The sequence below is a fragment of the Paralichthys olivaceus genome, chromosome 14 (assembly GCF_024713975.1).
Source record: "Paralichthys olivaceus isolate ysfri-2021 chromosome 14, ASM2471397v2, whole genome shotgun sequence".
Classification (NCBI taxonomy): domain Eukaryota; kingdom Metazoa; phylum Chordata; class Actinopteri; order Pleuronectiformes; family Paralichthyidae; genus Paralichthys; species Paralichthys olivaceus.
This window is the reverse complement of record NC_091106.1, coordinates 13,009,636-13,035,287: the sequence shown is the minus strand read 5'-3', so window position 1 is coordinate 13,035,287 and position 25,652 is coordinate 13,009,636. Positions and strand designations below refer to the sequence as shown.

Here is a 25,652-nt window from a genome sequence, read left to right as displayed (position 1 = left end):
ATCTCGGATCATCAGTCAGGGAAGGTACAAAAAAACACATTACAGAGTTATGGGATATGTGGCATTTTAGGGGTTTGAAACATTACATGTCTTTATTTTTCTAAATAAGGGACAAAAAGTCAGTCAAACGGTTCTTGTGTCACGATGCAGTGAATTAAGTGGAGTGTACCAGTTTGTTCGGGTTTTTTGTTTTAATGCACCTACTCTTTCCTTCATCTCACACATAAACTGCTCTCTGCTCCACTCTCCTTGACTGTGCCTTCAGAGCAATAAAGAAGTGCTGTAACACCGTCAACGTCAACTCGACACTTTTTTTATTACATCTACATCTCGACAGTTTTCTGAGCCTCTGTTGTCAGCATTGGAGTAATGAAAACTGGATTAAGTAAAGAGGCTGCCTGTTAAAGAACAACCGTGGCCTGTTCAAGGAGCTTATTGTCTATAAATCACAGGACTTCAATCATATACTGAATATAAAAATGGTCGTAGACTCCAGATCCAGAAAGTGAAGCCAATGTGGAAGTGTCTGAAACCCGATTATCTCAAGTGACCAACAGAGGCCGACTCCATTAGTCTATGAGAAAATGACTCTACTACTCACTTTATGTCGTCTCAATCGTTAGTTTCAAGTATTTTTCAACACAGCATAATGGTCGTTTTATAAATGATGGTTCTATTTAAAGTAATAATAATTAGGATAGTCTGTCGGTGATCTACTCCTGTGGGTCAAATCAGAGCTTGGGGACAAAAACCTTATCAAGCACCATTACAATTTACCCAGACTGATTCCTGTGTCTCTCCTCACCATATATCTGTCTTTATACTAGTCTCCTAACCTCAGTCACATGTTGGCGAGGGGTTCTCTCTTCCTCATCCCTCCATCATGTGTCCTCTAACACACCTGCACACTGGCACAGTGTAAGCAGTGATAATTTAGCCATTAAGAGGAAGAACCTTATTCATCATTGTTATTTCGCCTTCCAAATGAGTGTTAATTGTCATTAAAGCTGCTGCCAAAATATATGTGGTGACTGATGGGCGATGATTACAGCTCAATCTATCTTCCTCTACACTCTTTTGCTTTTGTTTGGCATTAAATGTATTTGTTTTGTAGGGAATTGAACTCAGTTCACGCATTAGTTTTCTGTTATATATATATATATATATATACATATATTTACACATATATTTAAAAATATGCATATATGTGAGGGGCTGTCACAGAGGCAGGTATAAGGATACAGAGTGAGTCAGTCAGCAGCAAATATACCCCACAGGTTTTCAGTGGTCATTTGTGGGAGATTTGTGGTCTCTCCACCTGGCCGAGCCGAGCCCTCACACCCACCTGCCACCCTGCTTTCACCGTCCACGAGGATTGAAGGAGATTAAGTGTCTCTGTGGTACACCGTGCCAAATTAAGCATCTTCTCTCTATCTGTATCACTTCCCTCTGCCTTTCTCCCAGACTCCTCCAGGTCATTTTTTTCTCCTTCCTCCCTCTCCCCTCCTGTGCCCTCCCTCTGTTGTGTCTGACCACTGATTGCTTTTTCCTCTCCTCCACAAATCCCCTCCTGCAGCACAAAACTCTGCTTGTTTTCCTGGGCTGCTACAGGTAAAGCAATGCAGGTCCTTGGTTTAATAGCCAGGGACAAAGCTGTGGGGTTTAGCCTCCTGGATGTAACAGATGACACTGGGACTGCTGTGTTGAAGTATGAGGTTTACTTTACTTTTGTTCCATTTTTGCTTTTTGATGAAAGAGAGGTGAAAAGACACAATTATAATTTATAAAATACTAAAAGATCATGTGAATAAATCCAACTAAACAGCAGAGGCAATAAAGAATTAGTCACGGCTCTCTGTCAATGTCACATCAAACATGATCACTTTAATAAGCCGGCTTCTCTGGGAGAAAAGCACAGCATGGAAGGAATAATCGATCACCTCCTACTGTGGGATATCTTCACATTCATCAACAGGCCGATCGATGCAAAACCATTAATCGAAATTATCGTGTATGCATGCGTGAGTGAGTGCACCTAATTGTGAACTTGCCCAATAACAAACTGTAAATCTGTCCTCCCACAGCCGCCCTGTGCTCTTGTGTAACATGAACGATCACCAGAGGAGTTTCTGGTAGGATTTTTATTTCAAGGGAGATCTGGATGATCGATAATCATCCGGCCGGAGAGAAGGAGGAGGAGGAAGATGAGGATTGTCTTACAAAAGTGCCAACCGTCAACGCCTACCATGAGGAGACATGCACCGACATAGCAAAACTCTTTTATTTGCAGCAATTGTTTTAACATGTTTAAAAATGCTTAGAGGTGTCAAATTTACAATGATTCAAATTTGACTTGCTGTAGCTACATTTAGACAAATTAAATATTGACTTCTGGGCTGAATGGTCAGTACAATTGCCAACATGGTAAAAAAGTAAACATTTATATTGAATCTGTAATTGTTCACAAAATTCACATGAAATTTAAAACAACTGAAGAACAGCAGAGTTGGTGAAGACGATGAAAATAATTATAATTGGAATCACTGTAACAAATCCAGTAGGAGTTTCTCCCTCTCTCTTTCACATTCAGCACTCAGCAGATTAATTTTCCTTCAGCAGCTTTTAATTACCGAGGTTCATCCCAAAGCACCAACCACCAGCGCTCCCTCCCTCCACTGCATCCTCCACGGCCTGGTTTTCAAGTCGTTTCATCAATGTTGTTCATGCTCACTGTCTCAGGTGATGAAAGAAAAACTTGTACTTAGCTGCACTAACAGCTGTAAATACACAGGTCAAATGATATAGCTTCAGTTGTTCTTACTTGAATATATGAGTTAATTACAACGCCGATCTGTTCGACAGAGAAGATTCATGATACAGCTCAAATCAAAAAGATTGAAGTACAATAGAAACATCTCAGTATTGAACCGTACGTGAGGCAGCAGATGATGAGTTGAGGTCACTGTAAGTCATGTCAGGATCATCATTATCTTGAGTCTGGACATTTTCCTCAGATATTCCTCAGAGAATGTCCCGAAAATGTCTAAGTGAGTCCAGGTGAGAATACAGCAGGAAGAAGTCTGGAAAATAAACAGTGAGCGGGGGCATTTGTGTTGTATCTAACACGTGACAAAGACACAAAACTGGAAATAGAAGAATCGATGAATATCTCAGGATAAAAAAATAAGTGATATACACGTAGAATGCAGAACTCAAACACACCGATGTTGAATAAAGATAAGAGGGACCACGCTGGTGTCGACGTGCAGTAACATCTTATTTCCACAGCAGGATTCATACGTCATCTCCTGCTCTACTCGTGCACCACCCCTCATCTGAATGTTCTGAACGTGTCTGACCCGAAACATCTCCTGGTACCTTCGTCATATGTGAACAGCAAACAGCTTCAGTGACAGCAGAGACTCTCAGTGTTCCTCTTATCTCCCTACAGGTTGGCAACTCCTCACACAGAACATAAAACATCCTAATCCATAAAATTCCTGCTGAGGCCTTATGAGCTCTCGGGTCAGCCACCTGTAACACAACACTTTCGTCAGGCATAATAAAAGATGCATTAAGTCATCAATTCCCTGAAACAAGACGACGCAACAAAGAGGCAGCTCCTGGATTGTCTTTCAGAGGTTGCAGGAGCACAATCTATAGGAGGTTGATCTCAATCACATCGATAGTATGACATCTTTGACAGGAAGAACTTGAAAGGTCTCTTCATCCATAGAAAACAGATTTTAATGATCACCCAGATCACATCTGGATGTTTCGAGTGGTGTGGCGTACCCTCTGGAAGGACGAGGATAAACGACACAACTGTCAGAACAGAACAGCCGACAGAGCGAGGGATAAAATATCACAACACTTACATTATTATATTATCCCTCCTCACAACAGCTGCCGCTTACTGTCGACACAATGTTTTCCTCATTAAATCTTTAATGGGTTTCAGCATTTAGGGGGGAAAACAAAGTTCACATTGGTGACAGAGACGATTTGCTGGGATATAATGGAGGTTAAGTGGGTTGTGTGGCCCTGGAAAGTTTCTGATCCCACAAAGGAGCATTTAAAGCTTCACTTCATGTGAAATGATGAAATCACCACAACATGGTTACGCAAAATTCATACAGCAGCAGCAGCAATAAACAAGATGGAGTGCGCTGAGTGCTGTGGTACAGTGTGCAGTAATAATGTGAACCTGCCTGAGCAGACAACACAGAGGAATGAACGCAACCCGGTTGCGCCGCAGCCTTGGTTCTGCCAAGAAGACTGAATGCGAGACATTACAAGCAAATAAACTGCCCTGGCAGGACCCCTAATGCATGTGCGTGCTGTAATATGCTTTGCTTCCCTTAGGGCACATGGGTATTAACATAGATGTCACATAGGATTCGGCTCTGCCTCTCAAACACATGCAGGCAAATGTAGATATTCCTGGAGAGTGATGAGTCAATATCAGCCCACAGGCTTCCCTCCCACAACAAACCCTAAATGTATTAATCGACAGATGGGAAACAGACAGGCATGCACACAGACAACCAACTGGATGGATGAGGTTCACAGAAATAGATACTGGTCATCTGTTCAGCTATCTACAACATGGAGGTCAAAGTGAAAAGAAACTTCAAGGGTCAGACAGAGGTTCACTATCATTCAAAAGTACATTGACATTTCAAACGATGCAGATGACGATGATGCTGATTTCTTATTGTAATGTAACCTCACTGTGAATTTAATCCTTTTTTTTTTTTTAAACAAATTCAGAACACAGGAAATGACTGAGCAGCATGTGAGTACAAGGCTTAAAGGGGATGTCTGTTAAACACCCTGTGTCTCAATGTTAAAGAAATAACCCTGAAAACTAACAAGCAAATAAATGCAAATGAAAACATAACAGTAGGTCTCTATTACATTAACTATTCAACTGCAGTGACTAAAGCTCTGTAAATCATACATTCAAAGTGGTTATTGATAATCAGAAAAACAAGACGAACACTCATATTCAACAAAACTCTAACACATTGATTTTTGCTTTTGTCACATCTCTCACAGGAGTTCCCAGTTCTTGTATAACAGATATTGGTTTGTTCACATTCATTGAACTGAGGTGTGTGTGTTTGTGTGTGCATGTGTGAGTGTGGGGGTGTGTGTGTGTGTGTATGTGTGTCTCCCTTCATGCATGTGTGCCACAGAATACAGTTCGTGACTGCACTCTCTGGAAGTTTGCCTAATCTCTGAAACACAAAAGAAGAAAAGAGAAGCGAGCTGTTGCATTATTTAATGCACACACGTCCATTGCCTCTGCTGACACGTGCGCAGCCTTTTGTGCACTTTGTTTGTGTTTGTGACTCGGAAAAACTCACCCAGGAGACTTAAAGCTCTGGGGTATTAAATACTGGCTTCCCCTCCTTCCTATCTATAAGTATATTCCAGACAGCTTCAAATCTGTCCCCTCACTTATCTGCCTCGCTGCACTTCACAGACTCATGTGAACACACATACACACACACACACACACACACAGACTCTCAGACTTATGACATCCTCTGCATTAGTCATGAGTCCAAATAAGAGCACATGAAATAATCATGGGACTGTATTCACAAAGCCATCTAAAACTAAAAGGTGGTCCTAATTGGCCAACTTCTAATAGCATTGTGCTTTTCAATCATTATTTTAAAAGCCCTTCTTAAAGCCATTCTCCAGGCATTGAAGCAGAAGGAAAAAAAAGATTTTCCTAAAGCTGTAGAGGAAAGATTTGATGAGAATAAAACGAATCACTCACACAGAATAAAATGTTGCCCACACTTGACGAGCGATAATTGTCGGAATCCATCACGGTGGCTGTAACATATCTCAATGGTTAAGAGATCACTTATTAAGTCATTGCATCAATCGGACAAATGCTGATGGTACAAGTGACCATTGTCTCTGGAGTATTGTTTTGTGTGACAGGCAGTAATTTCTTCTTCCACAACCATAACTAACACGTACCTTTCTAAAGGGGTTCCAGCTGAGTCAGTGTTCCCTAAAATACTTCACTGTAAAAGCTGCCATCTGAAGAGTTTCTTAAGAGGAAACTCCTCCTGACTCAGAGGAACTTTCCTGCTGCAAAGTATTTTTAGATAAAATGCAGCGCGAACAGGGACCTCGAGCACATTCAAAGGTTTTTGTTTAGCTGTGGATCCTGTAAACAGGCTTGCTGTCACAGGGAGTCTCTTTTCCAGGCTGAGATCAGAGTCATATTCTGTGTTAAACAATGAGAAAGTGTTTAACACACTGGAAAATGTGACACTTTAATTAGAGAGGTTCTTTCTTTGTGTATCGGAATCAGCCACACCATTAAAATCACATGTCTAAATTGTATTGGTCCCTCTTCTACTGCCAGACAAGCTCTGATCCAACATGGACTCCATAAGACCTCTGAAGGTGCACCTGTGGTATCAGGCACCAAGATGCTCCATCTTGGAAATTGCAAGATGGTCCCTTGGTGGATTGGACTTTTTCCCCCATGTGCTTTATCCAAATTGAGGACCGACTAATTTTTTGCAATGTGGCAGGTCACAGCTTCCTGCTGAGAGGCTGCTGCCATCACAGAATACTGTTGCCATAAAGTTACCACGCTCTTGGACAGCTATATGACAAATCCACATGAACACCAGGAGCCAAGGTTCCCAAGCAGAATTTTACCCAGTACATCACTCTGCCTGCATCATGGTCCCCTCTCTTCCCAAGGTAAATAACTGTACACAAGGTCACACAACATCACTACTCCCCATAACAGAATTCTGCCTACTCCATGTTACTAGATGGGACATGGACCAAACTAGAAGGTCAAGCTAATCCTCAAATATTTTTCTCAAAGATGATTTCTGTGCAATGCAAACAGATGTTCAGAAGAACTTCTTTTAGTCTGACACCAAATCTGGCAGAATGGACCACCCCCTTTTTGAAAATAAAAAGCCCACCCCAATTCACGTTTCTTTATCCTGTACGTTTGGTCTTTATTACTTTTGCAGCTCCATCCCCCGATCACTACTTTACAGAATCTGGCTCCAAGTGCGAAAGATGGCAGCACACAAAGAACCAAGCCCATGATCCCAAAGAAAACGCATGGGGTATGTGATTAGCTGTACAACTGCAATTTACCAGATCATCATATACTTGTGTGTGGATATGTGTTCACAGAATGTTAAATACATATTTGTTGATATATCTATCACCCTATCACCCTTTTTTTCTTCCTATGTCCAGGTCCAGACTGAGAAAAGTTACAGAATTTAAACTATGGCTGCTAAAAACAATTTTATTCAGATCTACATTTCTCTCTGTCTGAAAATCCAAAGTGTCATTTAGGTTGGATACAAACCATAATCATCCGCAGTGAGGAGAGCAGGTCTTTTATTTCTAAATCCACAGCTCATAATTTCCCCTTCATGAAAACACTGGGCCTCGTGCACTGGATTCTAACAGTGTTTATTTGCATATCATTTTCTATAGTAATTGATTTTTAGTGCTTCATCAAACTCATTAACATACAGCCACATGCTGCCTCTCCGTGCTGAGGTTCTCCAACTGTTCTCCCATTGTTCTTTATGTATCAAACTCCTTTTATCGGTGCCCATCCGTGCGCTTGTGTGTGTGTATCTCTGATTTTATTCTCTGTGAATAAAACTACAATATCGCAGTTTCCTCCCAATAGTGTTTATCATGGAACATGAAGCATCCACAGGGATTTGATTACAGCAAATTACATTCATAATTACCCCAGACATTTTAATAATGGAGCTGATTAACGAATATTACAGAGCATTGGGGAACATTGCTGATCACACACTGAGGAGAGGATGATATGAGCTGGGATGCAGAAGATGGATATGACAGCCAGCCATGCAAACGTTTACAAATACCACCTTTAAACTAGAGATGATACCATTTTTTCCTTCCTGATACCGATTCGAACACATAAAAAAAAAAAAATCAATGTCTACGAGCGACGGGTTAATAAAACATTTAAATTAAACATCAGCACATCTGCAGCGTGGCTTCGGCTGAGTTGAACTTTGACCTGTGATATTCGCTTTACATTCTTTTATGTGTGATCATGCCCTGACCCTGTACAGAAGTGATGACTCCTATCATTGTTGTATGACCTGGCTCAGCTTGAACCCTTTGACAAACAAATACATACAGGAAACAAAGCCCTAGAGCTTTTACTTTCTAGTGTTACAGTCATAACTGAAAAACACAAATAAAGAAATCAAGGAATGATAAACAAAAATGTCTGTTGAAGTGCCACCAAAGTTTATAAAAATAAGGCTTATAAATTGCAAATTGTTGCCATTTTACCTCTGGTTAACGCTACACTAACAGAAATTACTATTCCCCTGCTTAAAAACAAAACTTTAGACTGGTTTCACTGTTTTGTAATGGAGTAGAATTAGTGATTTCAGTTTTATCTGGGTAGTATACTTTAAAAGACTTAGTATCAGATCAATAGTATAATATCATGACCTGGCATTTTCTGCCATATCCATTGCAGTTATCAGCATCGGAAAATCTTTACTTCAAACACCTATTGTCCATCTTTTCATCAGTTTTGTTTAAGAAGAAAAAAAGATGCATGCACTGAATAGATTCAAATAAAATATGAATGAAATTGAATTTAAACAAAATAAATCCTAAGTATGAATGCAAACAGATATTTAGAAGAACAACTTCTTTTAGTCTGACACCAAATCTGGCAGGATGGACCACCCACTCTCCTTCGAAAAATAAAAAGTCTTTGCCGTCCAGTCAGTGTGCATTTATAATGCCCACCCCAATGCTCTGACTCTGCCAAAATTCTGCAGAACCTTAACCTGCAGCTGAGAAGCCCCTCATACATTATTCTGTGTCCATTTTCCCATGCCTGCTCGCTGGAACACTGAACTCTAATAGCAGCCAGGGGCTCACCAGCTCTCCGCGGTGGAAGCATTACCCCACCCAGTCCACCACGGCCAACTGAAGGGCACAGGCTGCAACCCGAGAGACAAACACAACACGCTTTCCAAAGCACTGAGCAAGCTCGGGGCAGCATGCTAAACAACCTGCCTGAAGCCAACAGAAGTTTCCTGTTTCATTTTGGCACTTTGCTGAAGCTGAATGGATGAATTCATTTGAAAAATACTCAGCTTTTGTGGGGATATAAATTGTTCCAGGCCTGAGGATAGTCGGTGAAAGCCCATTATTTCTCTGTTTGCAAACATTTCTGTTGAAAGATGTTGTCTTCTTTCCCCTGTGTGTATGTGCTGGTATGAATGTGTGTATCGGTGCCTGTGCATCAGCGTATGTTGTATTTTGATAAATCTGTGAGGTGAGTGAAAATAATGGTGTGAAATTGTGAGTTATAGTCGATTATTACAATTCCCTTTCTTTGGCATACACTGAAAAATAACCCAATTATTTTCCAAGGTTACAACTTGTGCTCTCTCTCTTTTTAATCACAGCCCCGGAGTGAAGGAAGCCCGGCTCCAGAGCAACAATTCAAACCTAAAGCAGCACAGAGATAAGTTATCAGTGGAAGAGAGGCTAGCTTAAATAATTCAAAGTCCTCTAATGAAAGGCAAATCTTGATTTACAGTTGTCTAGAATATTCATGTATGCTTTGCATAAACTTCCCTGACATTTGGTTGTAATTAATATGCATGTTGTCTTTTCTCCTGCATGCAGACACTCCAATGGACTACCACCATTATGATTGTGTGAGGCTGGTGAAATTGTACCATTAACCCAACGCCCAAATGAGCCCTGACCTCTGAAATAAACCCACTATAAAATGTTCCAGTGTTAGAATTAAAGCCTGATCACACCAGGATTTAAAAGAAAAAATCTGCTGCCAAATTGATGAATTCCAATGGAGTTGTAGAAATAAGGGGTCGTATAAATCCAAAGTCATTTTTCAGATCAACTACAACTTGGCTCATGGAGGCAATCAGCTAAGTAGGATATACCAGACATCCTACCCGACCATGCTTCCTGCAGCATTACCAGGGCAGATGGGATATGTTGTCCCTTCAGCAAGTTCTCGGTCATAGGTCTCCTCCCAGTTGGGTGCACCAGGTAAACCTCCAAGAGAAGGTGCCCAGGAGGGATCCTGCCCGAACCTTCTCCTGGTGGTATGAGTCCTGAGTGGCTCTGACTGAGGAGGTAGAAAATGCTGGTCAACAAACCAGAAGGGTTGGCAGTTCTATACCCAGCTTCCCCAGTCTGCATTCCAAAGTGTCCATGGCCAAGACTGTCCCCTTTTAATGTGAAGGATTGTATTCCAAGGCCCCCCCTGGATGTCCAAAGCCCTCACCCTACCTCTAAGGCTGAGCACCCACCCCACAGAGAAAATTTCTAGTATTTCCAATCGTATTCTTTTGTAGTCAAAAGCCTTGCGCATCAGCTCTCTAGTACCAGACAACACCTGCAAAACAACTGACGCCACACCGACTGTCCCTCATCCAAACAGAATCACCAAAACTTTTGGCCTCAGTGAATACCCAGTAAAGTAGTACTGAAAAGAAACAACAAACATTAAAATATGAATCTCTTCCATATACAATTAATTAGGGAGAAGACATATCCCCACTACAAGTAGCTTGTGCATGATAGGGCAGCCTGACGTCAACACAATGTACAGACAACTTTTAAACCATGAGGACAGAGCTCATCTGTAACGTTTAACAGTTAATAATGTACCATGCGTCTTGTTGGGTCAGCTGGACCAAAGGTGGAAACTGCTCGTGTGTAAATGTTTCCAGTGAAGGAGAGATTTGTTATAGATAATGTTGGATTGTAAGACATTTTTATTTGGTTAATAAATCAGTTAGAAAATGTATCAAGATTGCGGTTGTGTGCACAACACATGTGGGTGAGTGTGAGTGAGTGTGTGTGTGTGTGTGTGTGTGTGTGTGTGTGTGTTTTGGGAGACGAGCCAAGGCCTGCCCGAGAACCTCCCACGCTAACTCGGAGTGACACTAATTAATGGCTGCTCTGATAGCTCCTTCTGCAAAAACACTTTGACAGTAAACAAGCTTTCAAGGTGAAACCATGACACTAATGTAATTTTTTAGCAAGCAGGGCGCTCAGAGGACCCATGATGTCCAACCATTAGGAAAACACCACACCTCTCATTCCAAATACTGTCCCCCATCTGGTTAAGTATGTTCTCCATTTGCATATAAGACCCTTTTGTCCCCTGAGCATAATAAAATGAGTCTGAGGCACAGTGCATGTTCTGTGGGAACAGATGTGATGATAAGCCGAGCCCTGGTTCCTCATTATACTGAGACAGGTTCCCTGCTGTATTGGGTCTGACCCAAGTCACTGGTGTCAAGCTAAGAAGAAAAATAAAGCTTAATAAGTTTTAACTGAACCTTGGGGAGCTGATCTCTATATGCATGAGAGAAACAATGTGACATGATGAGAAAAAGAAAGAGCGCGTTCATTTTGTTGCAGCATGTTTACCCACCATTGCACATTAGAATGTATGGGCAGATAAGGACACATACGGCTTCACTATCTCTGAGGCAGTAATGATCATTATGTTATCTCCCACACTGTGCCTCAAACAGCTCCTCTGAGGCTAAGCCCAAATTCAATGCAAACAAGTCTTCGTGGAGGTTCAGAGAGAAATCTACAGGAGAGACGACCGGCACTCCTTCTACCTTGTGCCTCTCAGCAGTGGAGATGCACGGTGTTCTCAGAACAAGACACACAGGACGTACAATTCCATCACTCCGCTTATTATCAGCTTTTAGAGAGTAATTTTCTACCCACACACGTCCACAAATGCATGTTTTACATAAGCCCACGTTAAAATGTTAAAACAAAAGCACATTTGCACACTAGTGCTAAAAGGCAAGGATTACACACAGGCACCTGTCAGTCATCTGGTATATCACAGAGAGACGGCTTCACACCAACAACCATCAGACCTTCAAAAACTTAAGGTTATTTAAAGTGTAAATCACTTTCGTTGTCGGGATAATAATAATGCCCTTTAAAACTATTTGACTGCAAAATAAAAATATCCCTATTTCATTCAATCACAACCTGACAGGCTCATCTTGAGTTTTCTCTCCCTCCTGTCATTCAGCCGTCAGATCGGTACCACCCATCAAAGAGTCACCTACCTGCACCCCTGCACCACCTCAGCTCCTGGTCATCTCCCTTCAAATGGTCCAACTAGAAGCCCCTCATCAAACGTCCCATCTTCATGCACCAGTCCACATCACCACTGTGTCTCGTCTCCGGGGATAAATCTCCTTCAGATTCAAAGCACAACATTCACAGGAGAGTCAATGGTGTTTTACTTCCCGATGATGATTTGCCTGCCTGAAGCTTAGTGCTGGCACGATCGTCATAACGACAGAAATCACAGTTTCATGCTTGGGACCCACAATATAACCTGCTGTCATGCTAAGATGCCATTCCAGCTATGAATACAATGCTAAAGAGAATTACAAGGGAAATAAAATCCACAAACAGTCGAACACACACCAGGTTTGCCAGCTGCCCAGCATCACATTACAACATGATTGGTAAGTGACATGTGCTTGAGTGTTTGTTTAATTGTTTGATTGGCTGGTGCCTCCGTTGCTGCAAGAAAAGTTGAGTTTCTGCCGTAACACAACACAGCAGAACCACAATGCAGTTCTGCAACACAGGTCGCCATCCCATTCAAAGCAATGTTTCTGTTGATGCCTTCACCGCTTGGGTCGGAATCCAACGTCAGCACCAAAGTCTGTTCATTTGTTCAATAAATTAAATTACAGATAAATAGGCCAAAACAACAAAAATGTGAAGCAAGTAAAAAATGTCCGGCCGTGAACAGATTGGTTACTGCCTGGATTTCTCTTCATATACAGTAGACAGTAGATGTTTGTTATGTCAGCATCTGCCTCCACCTCCACACAAACACAACAGAGAGGCCCCCCCTCACTGCACTGCTAATCAGAAGCAGTATGAATGCAGCATCTCGCCAGGCTTTTCCCTCGATTAGCTTCTTATCTCAGCACAGTGACAGGAAGATACACACGTGCTGCTCCACCCAGTGGCAGGATTAGTCTTCAGCTGCGGTGGCAGGGGCTGCAGATAAAGAGATAGTGTAGTTTTTTTCTGATAAAGCCGGACAGTCTATACAGGATGATGCATGAAAGCTGCAGTTGATCTCGCAACTGTTACCCAAACAGGCCAGAACTCCTCGACGAGAGCTTGCTGACTTCTTATACATCAGACTATCAGACTGTTTTCTCTCTTTACAGAGGAAAAGCTCAATATCTTCTTTTTACCTCTCGCTTTCCTCCCTGTTCTGCTGCTGCCTCTCTCCACAGGGATCTGTTACAACTGAGTGGTTCTCTAATGATCTCCAAGTGAGAAGCAGAAAGTCATCCATAAGCATGCACATGGTCACAGTAACACACCCGCTTACATGCACGTGTGCGCACACACAGGATACACACATACACACTCTTATTTTAGTATCCTCAGGGATAATTGTTCTCTCACTGAATTCCCATTAAAGCATGGAGTTGTGTTGTGTAGCTACATTTAACTGGTGTGCCTGTGTGTGTGTGTGTGTGTGTGTGTGTGTGTGTGTGTGTGTGTGTGTGTGTGTGTGTGAGAGGGGAGTTGCAGGGTTGACAGGTGTTTTAAGGGGATGAAGTGCAGCAGACAGCTCGTCAGTTGGATTGAAAGTCAGTGTTTTGTGTGCATGCATACGTGTGTGTGTGCGACATGGGAAGTGCTGTGTTAACGCTTGGGTGAGTGCGTCGAGGGCCTGTACATGAAACTCCTCACAGCATCCAGGGAGAGACAGAAGCTACAAGCAGTTATATGGAGGGAGAGAGAAATATCATGGCCTATAGAAACTATGGTCACCTGAAAAAGGAAGTACACAAAGGCCGAGTGAATTGCGCTTCAGTATTTATAACGTAATTCTATATTACTTATATTATTACATACTTAAATATAACTCACCAAACAATAATAAGAAGAAAATTATAAATTAAGTTCAGTATTGACTAAAACACTGTCAAACATACCTGCCTGGCCCAAGCCCTCTGTTCCTATGAATAAAACGATTTATATATATATATAGTATATCTATAAGAAGTGAGGCCTAAAACAGAATACATTACAGTGATGACAATTATAAATCAACAGTGACCCAGTATTTAATCCACAGCTGTATTGGTGGCACAATATGTAACTTTAACCACTAGGGGTCTCTCAGTCAACACAACACCAAAAGACCAAGTTTGTTGACATCGAAAAGCAGCGTGGGCTCATGGGAGTTTTTGTTTCCAGCACCATTGCAGATGAAATTGAACCTGACATAACTGAGGCGCAAATCGTGTTCACGGATGAGACCGTGTATTAAAGTTATTTCCATGTCATGTAGCAAACGGTTATGAATAATCGTAAACCATTACAAGTGATTACAAGAGACGGGCAAAGTCAGGGCTCAAGCAGATGAAGCGTCCAGTTAGCTCGAATAAAATTGTGGATTCTGGGTCAACACAACATATAACATAAATCTAGGCCTTTTTAAACATTTTAATGAAGAATTAAATATTAAATCTTTAACATCAGTTAGTAAACTATATCTTGTATTAATAATTTACTCTGTCTTAAAGAGTTTTAATCACAATGGCTAGTTGGTCATTAAACACAGTTCCATCTCAAAGTGTAGCTTTGATTAAAGTGATTCATGACATGCTTCATCTCACCTCTAAGACATAGTCAAAGGTTTCTGCCTCCACGTCATTAAAGTTGTAATCATGCGGGCAGAAGGTTATTAGTTAGTCACAAACAAGTCAGACTACATAACAAGCAATTGTGCCTGCATGCTGGGTTTTAGAAATACCAAGGTCCAAAAGCTGAGTTTTGTCCCAACCTCACAAAAAATTTGATTTCTCCAATCTACATTTTAAAATGTTAAGAGTGCAAAACATAGATAACAATGGTATCCGCCTGGACTCTATATCTGGTAGAAACCAATAAGATTGATCTCCCAGGTTCCACTATATAATTAACACACAGAACATTTATCTCTGTGGTAATTAAACCTACACATTTAATTGTAATCAGTGTCAGGTTGTGTTGATCAGCACAGGGACATAATGTTACTCATATCCTGAGCACAGCAGAAAGTCAACGATCAAAAACAAGTGTAAAGTCAAAAATAAATTAAATAAGCACATTCATATGTCAACAAGACAGAAAAATCCACTTGCTTAGACTTTTAAAAAAAGAATGAGTAAGATTGAAACAAGTGAAATAAATGTAATCTTCTGGATAAGATTCCTCTGAGACAAAAACAATGATGAATAGATTTTCCATTGATTTAATGCATTTCATGTCACTTACATTTTTCTGCCCTGTGACTGCTCTTCTCTCATCTTCTTCACCTCCTCTCTTTCTTGATCTCTTCATCTTGTCCTAAGTTTTTTATTTCCCAGAACTGAGCTGGGATTGATGCTGTCTTTTCAGACGGTGTCTGTGAAAAAAGTTAAAACAATTATTATAATATATTAATATGCAAATGTTAGCAGCCTCTGCAAAGGATGAGCTGTGATTAAAATAAAAAAAACAGCCACGCATGTAAGAGGGGAACCTTATTTTAACATGCATTTCCATCATGGCTGGACAGAGGACAGAGCCTGTCGGTCACATGATGTCAGTGGATCAACGTCATGACACTATTAACAGTCCTGTGTTTAAATCCGTGTGTTTCCTGTATCACGCTTCAGTGGATTCTGTTTGTTTACATAATCACATGTTTAACATGGCTGGCTGTACTTAAATTGTATAATCCTACACTCCTCCATGTTAGGGGATGGGACAGGGCCCAAACCAAAATAGGCCAAGATCGTGTCAAATAGTTTTTTCTCAAATATGGTTTCTGTGTTTTTGGGTGGTTTAATATCACACTGATGTTTGTTCATATTGTAAGAGTGAATTTGTGATTAGTTTTGCATTTTGCATATTTTCTCCATTATACTATTTACACCCATTTAGTGTTTACAGTAACGTAACGTTCCCTCATAATTGAATATTCTATATTCATCATTTTAAATTGGTAACAGTTATTACAGCTTCTCAGCAGGACTGTGGCTCCCATCCACCCATAGCTGCTCATATAGTGCCAGTGATGACATTTAGGCTCCATGTCACCGCAACATTATACCAGACTTAAATCCCCCACTGCAAGCAACTGGCAAGTGCAGTGAATTGTGGGGCAATGCGGTGCAGTGCAGTCAAGTCGGTGCACGGCCAGGTGTGGTTCGCTGTCTCCACCCCTGCAGCTAGCCTGAGGCTCAGCTAACTAGCATGTAACGCATTTAGAAATTTGAGAATAAGTAGTAATTATTGCTCATCATTACTCTCTTATATCAAGATGTTGCAGGGGCATCAGGTGAGCATATTCAAATACTAGAGCTTTAAAATGAATCATCTAAAACATGAAAAATATAAATCTTACATTCTCATTAAAAAAAACAACTAACTATTGATTTTGATTTCGTATTTCTTAGTCTGTGTTTTTCAGCATCTGGTCTGATGTAGAGTTTGTGGTGTACGGCATGATATGGAAAAAGAAACAATTCAGTTGCATTCAACTAATTGAGAGTATTTTCATTTTGTTGGAGGAATTAAAACAAATATTGGACACAAAGTATTTGTTGCTTTCACTTTTTCATCATTAAATCATTGATTGGATGTTAACAAGTTTCATCAGCTCAGGTAGTGAGGGGATGCCTGTGCAAATATGTCTTGCTTTAATTTGCAGATGCCTCTGGAGAGGTACTGATACAAAAAAAGAAAAATCTGCCTAATTTTCTCTGTACAAAACGATTAATACGGAAAGAACTGCTGTTTTCATGATGCTATAATCACTTGGCTGCTGATGACAGGGGAACAAACATGGGCTGAGAGAGTTTTGGAAAACCCCCTCTTCAATTAGTCATATGAGTCTGGACGATAACTTGTTGTCTCCCCACATCTGAGCTGAGTGGGCTATCAAATCCTTCAGGCCCAGTTTCAACAGCTCATGCCATGGTATTAGACTGCAGGCTGTGTTTACCCCGCTCTGCCAACGGCGTCATTGGCAGCTTGTGGCCCAGTGCGTCCCAGCACACGACAGTTAAAACCCTGAAATGGTGTTGGGGGAAGCGGCAACACCTACTTGTGTAAATCCCCTCAAAGCCACCACATTATCTCCACGGCACGTATAGACTGCTGAATCATGAAGCGCTTCACAAGGAACATAAGCGGGACAACATGACAGTGTGTCTGTGTCTTAGTCATATCAACACATGATGTCGTAACAGACTTATACCATCAATCACTGTGAAACCTCTCACCTTCAAAGCTCCAGTGTTTGAATATTCATTGTTCATGCGTGTACAGAACATAATCACATTACTGGCTGTGCTGTGACCGGGGGGGGGGGGATTCGATTTGCTCATTTAGTGGAAAAAATTAAGTTCAAGCTAGTTTGATTTTCAGTCATGTAATCTCACATGCATCAGTCGTTCAAGGGGCTTCTACTGATCACATGAATCATTTAGATCAAGAGGAAGTATTTCCCAGCTCAGCAGCTGCTTCTCACACTGATATCTGAGTAAAAATGACCAGAGATGTCAAACTGCACATGAACAAGGACATAAAGGCAATTATTTAAACACATAATATAAAACTTTGGCCACTTGGAGTCTCTCAATCAAAACAAAAGATCTTGGGTGTGTTCGAATATCTAATTTTGCTTTGGAACCCTCCTGACTGAGTGTAATGACCCAGAAGTATTTTATTGGCTGCCATAATAAGAACTGTTTAAATTCTCTAAATGATAAGGAAAGGAGCTCTACTTTTTATTATCATAGAAGACATCGGAGCATCCTTTATGAAACGTACCAGAGAAGTACCCCACTACACACAATCCTCAGGTACTACTGTGATGTCTCTGATTGGAATATTTATCACTACTGTAAACCTTGAAATCCAGAGCTGCTATAAAAGTGGACAGTCAGTGTAAGGCTTTATAGCAGAGAGGGACAAAGGCATGACTTGAAGTTGATATGATGCAGTTTAGAGGCAACAAAAAATTAACATTGCATTGAACATAATTGTGATTTTCTCTGGGTTTGAACATTGTTGAAACATTTTTGGGCAATTCAACAAAATATATAATATAGGTTCAGTTTCTGGGGTTGTTGTAAAAAAATCTCCACATTTTATATATCAGTTAATTGTTAAAGTTTTTATTTTTTGTGTGTGATATCTGTCTGTGTGAGTGCATGTCTACTTAATCATAGCATCTGTTGTTGTCGTCCTCTTGGATATAAACATCATCAATCACAGCAGGAGCTGCTGTTAATTGTTACTGCCCCTATTTGTTGGATTATTGAAAAGACTTTATCATCGTGTAACCACATCAGGTACAGGATGTCACGAGAGAAGCTTCTCTGAATAATGATTGCATTAAAATAATAATAAGCCATCTAATTACAATTAAGTGTGGACCTTTCTGAGGGGAGGGTACGAGTCAAGGCAGCATGATGAATGTTTCTGTTAGATTTAAGACTAAAGTCTCATATTGATGTCATAACGTGGCTGTTTTTAGACGCCACGCACTGCTGCATGTCATCTTTCTCGCCATCTCTCAGTTATCTAAGAGGCTGGCTGAGTCATAGTTACAGCTCGATGGAGATTCATACAATGATGGTTATCAAGTGTACCGGAGGTAAAAATTGTAATCTCATATCTGTTCCAACACCCACACTCATCTTCTCCCTCTCACACCTGCTTTCCTTCATCACCGCCTCTTTACTGCTCTGAAGACGGGTTTTTCCTTCAGAGAACAACATGTTTCCTGTGCAGGGGGAAATATTGGCATTTATATTAACAGTGATCAATGTTGACTCATTCTAATCACCATGTCATTTAAACGATTTGTCAATATAGTGGTGTTAAATATACCTTGCAAAGTGATTCTGTACAGTGATTAAAATAAGTCCTGCCACACACCTCAAATGGGCAAATCAACTATAAAATCTCATAACCTAAGAGAAAGACGACAGTGTATGACATCCATCTGGAAATCTTAAACAAGCTGCAAGTTGCATTCACACCATTTCATAAAAGAATGGATGGAACACATGAATATATATGATATGAACTGAAACTGGAATTAAACTGGGAACACTTGGATGTGAGCAAGAACACGATGGACAATTCACCTCTAATACCAACAAGTCAACTGGCAAAATAGCATTGGTCCAAGGTAACATCATGGATGGCTACATAAAAGCATTGAAGAAAAAATACACATAATATTGGTACTTGAACTAACATTAATCACCCGTATGACTAAACTGTATCTAACGTAGCTTACTAAAACATGTTCAAATGAACGTGGTGAGATATTTAGTTTAGTCGTGCAAACTAGCTCGCTAAGCCTCTGCAGCCGACATCATATACGTGACTGTGATAAACTGAAGAATACTACAAATTATTTGCCTCACAATAAAAGGGATAAAGGGTAGTGAAGGGGAATTTTATGTATAAAACTGAGGCATTGAGAGAAAGAGTTAAATTCCATCTGCAAAGACATAATATAATGAGAAATGGATATTAAGGCTCAAAGAAACACATTTTTGCAGGTGCCGAACAGATTTTTCATTTGTATTCACTTGGAGTTGCTCTGTCTGATGCTTCTTGGCATGTAACTAAGTGTGTGTGTTTGTGTGTGTGTGTGTGTGTGTGTGTGTGTGTGTGTGTGTGTGCGCACACCTGTCTGTCTGCTGACCCTCCACGAGTGCATGCTGGTTTATTTGCCATATGCCGAGGGCTCTCTGGAACAGAGGCACCATCATCTATTCATCAGGCCTGCAGCAACCGTGTCTGCATGTTTCCCTGATCCAGGCTTTATTTTAGACCTCAGACACAGACTAAACTCCCTCTCAAAACCCTTGTTGACATAAAACAGGAGCCACGACTGTAAATCCACAAATGCTGCACTGTTGCCAAGTCCCATTGGTCAATATGTTCCTTGTTTTAAATCTGCGGTTTTGTTGTACCAAGCCATTTACAGCCAGATGAGAGATGGGTGTTAGAGACTGTAACTGAAGTGAAACAGTATAATCCAGATGAGATTAAAAGCCATTTAACACACACCTATCTATCTGATCAATAACAACAGTAGTGACAGTGATGGACAGTTATGAGGGGGAAAAAACAAGGAATCATAAACAACAGCCACATTAAGAGACACCACCATAAGTCTTTGTCAAATCCTTACACTTTCATTTTCTCGTGTCCTTCCTTATTTCCTTCACTGGTGGACCAGTGGGCCCGGGTATCGATTTTACGTGGACGACTAATGGGCACAACAAAGGTGGCATGGGGAGAGAAGAGGGAGAAAATGAGAGGGAGAGGGGATAAAGAAAGGATCAATAAGAAAGACAGATGTGGAGGAGAGGCGACGCTGCTGCGCGAGGCTGAAACGGGGGGGAGAACGGTCTCATAGAGCTTGGGGAATACTTGAATTTTAGTTTTGTTTTTTATATTTGCTTTGTGTCTGCATCAATATATTGTTGCATTAGTGACACAACATGAGGCCAAACAGGAAAAAACACTTTATATTCCAACTGCAGAATGAAAACAATAACATTTTCATTAAGTCTTGTAAATGTTTCCATTATATAGTAGAAATGCACATATGTACTCTAGTTTGAGGGCTTTTAATTAGTTAAATTACATTGAATTGTTACTGATGAAAAGCCACACCAGTGAAAACATAATATCAGGACCCTGGAACGAGCTCATTCCAACTGGCTGTAGTCATTTTATTCTTCGACTCAGATGACAACCAGTTTGTCCATATGTCTGTCTCGTGCTTGTGAACACGATATCTCAAAACGCCTTGAGACACTTTGCTCTTCGAATTTGGTGCAAATGCTCACTCAGACTTCAGGATGAATTGATTCAGTTGTTTTTATGGTCAAAGTGACCTTTGCCCTTTGACCATAAAAACAACCATCTTATCAACACATATAGAGAGTTTCTTTAAATTGGGACTAAAAGATGAACTAATTGGATTATGTGGTGGGAGTCTAAGGTCAAACTCACTGTGACCTCATGCTCTTGTGAACACCTAGGAACACCCAGAGGGAATTTCATTATGTCAGGCAAACCTCCACTTGCAAACATGAATTGATTAGAATTTTTAGGACAAAGGTCATGTGAAGATGTTATGATTCCTTTTAAATTTGGCAAAGGTCAAAGAGCAGTAATTTGAAATGTGTGTGGACTGAGATATAAAGATTGAATATAGATACACATTGGATTTTAAGGAGGAATAAAATCACAAAGCAAAAAACACCAGAGGGTCAGATGAGTCTCCTCCATCAAGAGCTCCACAGGCTGAAACGTCAGATGAAGAGGACAAACACACAGAGAGCGAGCCAGTTGGTGAAGTAGTCAGACATTGATCCGGGTGCAAGAGTCAGTGGTATCCCTTTCTCACAGAGCATAACGCTACACAAATGAGTCTCAAGATAGCTGCCTCCTTCATCCTCTAATCCCTCCTACCGCCTCCTACGACCCCACACCTGATCAGGTCTGCTCCTTCCTCCTCAGCTACCCACAGGAAATCATTACATCCATTGTTAAACTTTCTTCCAATCTCCTCCGTCCCCGGAGCTCCACCTTCTTCCAATTATGAAGTGTGCTGAAGCCACTGCATCCCTGATCTCATCCCTCTTCACTCCCACCTCTCTAAAAGCTGCGGTGACTAATGACAAAAGCCATTTAAGACCATGCAGCCTGTGTAAATATAGTTTTCACAAAATGTGAATATGAGCTGCCTTACTTTTGAGGTTTTGTTGACACTTTTTCTGTCTGTGGTTAGCTCGTAATGAATGTGCACTGTAACGTAGGGTGCCTACCTAGGGACCTAATTTATCAAGCAAAGGCCAACAGTGTCAAAGTCATTTCCACCTGAGGTGCTGCCACACAGCGAATGAGGCTGTAATGTGCAGGTAGAGTCATATGTATTAGTATTCGCCCCAACGTCTAGCGTGGGAGAGCTAAGGTCAAATCAAAGAAACAGGCATGCACAGGCATGCAGGGAGGATAATTCAAGATGACAGGTCTGCCATTGCCAGAAAATACAGATTTATTTTCATTGAATACGGTGTGAATATTTCAGGGGTTTTGTAATGGAGTAATCTCAATACTGTTGCTAAAGGTGCAAAGTGCAGCGTATGTGGGTGTGACCAAGTGAGCCCAGAAATGTGCTTTTCTTCAGAGCCACAGTATTTTAGCTCTATTTTGAGGAGGAAATGCTTTTTTATGAATAATAGTGACAGTGAAGGTGAGGGTTGAGCTGCGGTGCTTCATGGCAGCAAAACAGTTTATTAAAAACCATGGAATAAAGACCTGAAGAGGTGGATGACAGCCAATCACTGACTGTGACGTTTGGAAGTGTTTTTGTTTTTATTCTCGAATTTTAAACATCTCGAACATCCAACAAGGCTGGAATCCCCTTCAAATTTAATCAAGCAAAAATCATATCAGTCCCCAAAATACGCCTGATTTTCTTCCTCCAAGAAAAGTACTCATGCCCTGGGAAATTCAGAAACATTTCAAAGACACTCTATTTCACAACAAAATGTAATTGGCTCATTCGTGTCTCATCATGTGCATAATCCTGCAAAATCAGGCCAGTTTATTAGTTTGAAACAGTTCCCTGTGTAACAGAGCTGCTGTGCTGCCCTGGTTTACATACTGTTACTGTCACGTCCACAATCACATGATGACAAAACCAATGAACACATGGCATTCATGAGACTTACAGGTTGGTGAGCATGTTGACAGTCGGGGTGTCCAAAAAAAAAAAGCAAAGGTGAGGTCGAGAAAATTCAGTTCAATTGAGTTGAAGTACTGAACATGCTGACACTGAGGGGAAACAGGGATTAAATACACGAGCTAACAAGACACAGGTGGAACCAATTAAGGGTGGGGCAAGTATTCACAAAGACAGGAAGGCAGACAAAGACAGGAAGTGAAGTGAGAAACACACAAAGGGAAAAAACAGTAAATGAAAAACTCAAAGAAACAAAATAAAAGCTGTGTTGCAACTGTAGGAAACTCCCCAGAAACCTTTGCAGGAATTTTTTGTGTTTTCACCACGGTGACCAAGTTCTAAATAAAGATACGGTGAATCTCTTCACCCACAAAAAAGTCCCTGGTCAGGGTGAAGTATTTTATGAAAGTACTGGAACCTTTGGGGTGGGGCTTGCATCAATTTTTAAAAACCTGTGGCTGCAGTTTTTTAATATATACAGTTCTCTTGTATCAACACTAGGGTGTTAAAGATATAAACCCAAAAACCAAAGACAAGGAAAGCAACAAGGTCAAATCACCATAAACACAATGAGTCTAACAAAAGATCAGAAAAGACACAACATAAAGTCCAACCTAAAAACATCAGCAGTTTCCTCAAAACATCACAAAGGTGGGATCATGGTGCCAGCCCCACCTCACCCACAGTACACACAAACCCAACTGAAGAATCCCTTTCATAGCTCTACATTTTTGACCTGTCATGAAATATGTGATGTTGACAAATTTAAATTCCTTGTCTTCCAATGTCTCTGCTCCTATAGGACATAAACAGGACATTATACAGCATCAGCACAATCTAAAACCAAGTAGAGAACAGATGCCGGAGCGTTCAGAGGAAAGCTGCTTAAATGACAACAAGAATCCCTCGGGCAGGATGATGAGGAAGTGGAAGTGCTCCCTCTCCGCTGCTGATCAAAGACGGTATTTGGGGGGGGGCTGTCGCTCACAGTCTCAGCACTTGGTTTAAATGAAGTGTGATCGCCTTCTTTAGGATGCTTTCACGCACAGTCAGCGGAGTGAGAGAGGAATGCTCAAAGGAAAAACCAGACAGAAACTCTTGAAGGTGGTTACACTCGAGGACACTTGAGTCAGTCACAGCACTTTTTGCTGTTAGAATTGTTTCAACCAAGCGCTTCCTCCTTAATAGGCCTTTTTCACAGCAGACATCCTGACATGTGACATTAGGGAAAGCACAGGTGTAAATAAAGAAATGTTTTGAATACAGCAGCTTCAGTTTCAGTATTGATTTTAAGAATCTTTTACTTGATTTTAAAGCACTTCAATGGTCATGCAGCAGCATACATGTGGCATGTGCTTATAGTGTATGACCCAGCTCCTTATGTCTACTGGTACGAGTCAGACAGCTATTACAAACACAAAGACTATTGGTGAGGCAGCTTTGATTATTTCTAAGCTGGTGGAGGAGTCTACCTGAGGAAGAGCAGCCAGAAGTGTTGAAATATTTAAATGCAAACTAATGTCCTATATCTCTAGCCCAAAGTTTGATTACATACGGTTTTATAGTTTATATTATTAGTGTGTTTGTCTGCTTTATTGGATTCTTTTTCTATTTATCGTAACTTCTTACTATTATTTTCATTGTTATTTTAGCTTTTAAAATCCATTCTGTGGTTTTCACATATGCAAAAGAATAAAGATAAGTGTGATGATTATTTTGTTTAAAGTGGCAATCTTTAAGATTTGAATTCACATAAAGCTGTATTAAATCACTATCTATCATCAAATGAGGGTTACACAATGTATCTGTGCCTATTGTCCATTGATGAACTGTGTTTCCGTGGTAACACTCAAACGCTGCAAAAACATTTATTATGAAGTTGTCACAAGTGTTTGTTAGTGAGCTTCAAGTTAGAAAAGCCAAGTACTGACTGATTGGATTAACACAACAACAATAATGTGTTTATCTGCCACCAGAGTTAAGTGACCTGTGGTACTAAACTACATTCTCTGTCACCAACAAATACAGTAGGTGTCCCCAAATCAACCAGGACTGAAATCAGACAGGCTGATACTCTAAACTTTGTGTATTTATTGTTTTCATACTTTTTTTCATCAATTTAGGGCGAGTGGGTGAAAACTGTGAAAATATTGCCCTGGTTTTATGAAACATGAATCATTTAACACAGTGGTTTTCATGCCAAATGATTAAAATGATCATGATATATGGGTTCTCTGGGTTTACATACATGTGTAATATCTTTCTGAGACATTTCTCTCGAGTTTTTCTTTCACAGAGAAGTAGGAGGAGAAGGGAAATATTTACTATATTGTAGTGGGTCCTTGGCTGAGAAACAAATATTGCTTTATAAGTTGTAAATTACAACAGGAAGCTTGGAGGGTGTCTGCTTTATTTACATATTAAATCTTGACAGTGGCTGACTGTTGGTATATACAAAGAACTATCTCCAGTATAATGTTTACTTGCTGAATCGGGCAAAAGCAAAATTGGTCCCGTATGCAGGCGTTTTAAACTAGAAGCAACTACAGTTCAATTAATGAGCACAGCAGCAAGAGAGAGAGAGACGGGGGAGAGAAGACAGTGCCTGTCTGTACGTGCTCTGCCTGGGAGACAGATGTTGTTGTTAATGCATCTGTTTCAGTGATAATTACCACCTATAAAAGATTACAGGCACATAAAGGCAGTTTTCTGGAAGCACACAGAGACAATTTCAAATGCCACCGAG

The 25,652-nt window shown here is 40.6% G+C and overlaps 1 long non-coding RNA gene across 1 annotated transcript; it reads right to left on the bottom strand.

Moving 5' to 3' along the window:
• Window positions 1-2,267: 2,267 nt before the first annotated feature.
• Window positions 2,268-23,052, bottom strand: LOC109633946 (uncharacterized). The gene is made up of 4 exons (XR_002203024.2): window positions 22,896-23,052; window positions 15,409-15,538; window positions 12,171-12,302; window positions 2,268-3,080 (listed from the first exon to the last, which is right to left on the bottom strand). It is a non-coding gene; the product is annotated as an uncharacterized lncRNA (long non-coding RNA).
• Between the last annotated feature and the right edge of the window lie 2,600 nt (window positions 23,053-25,652).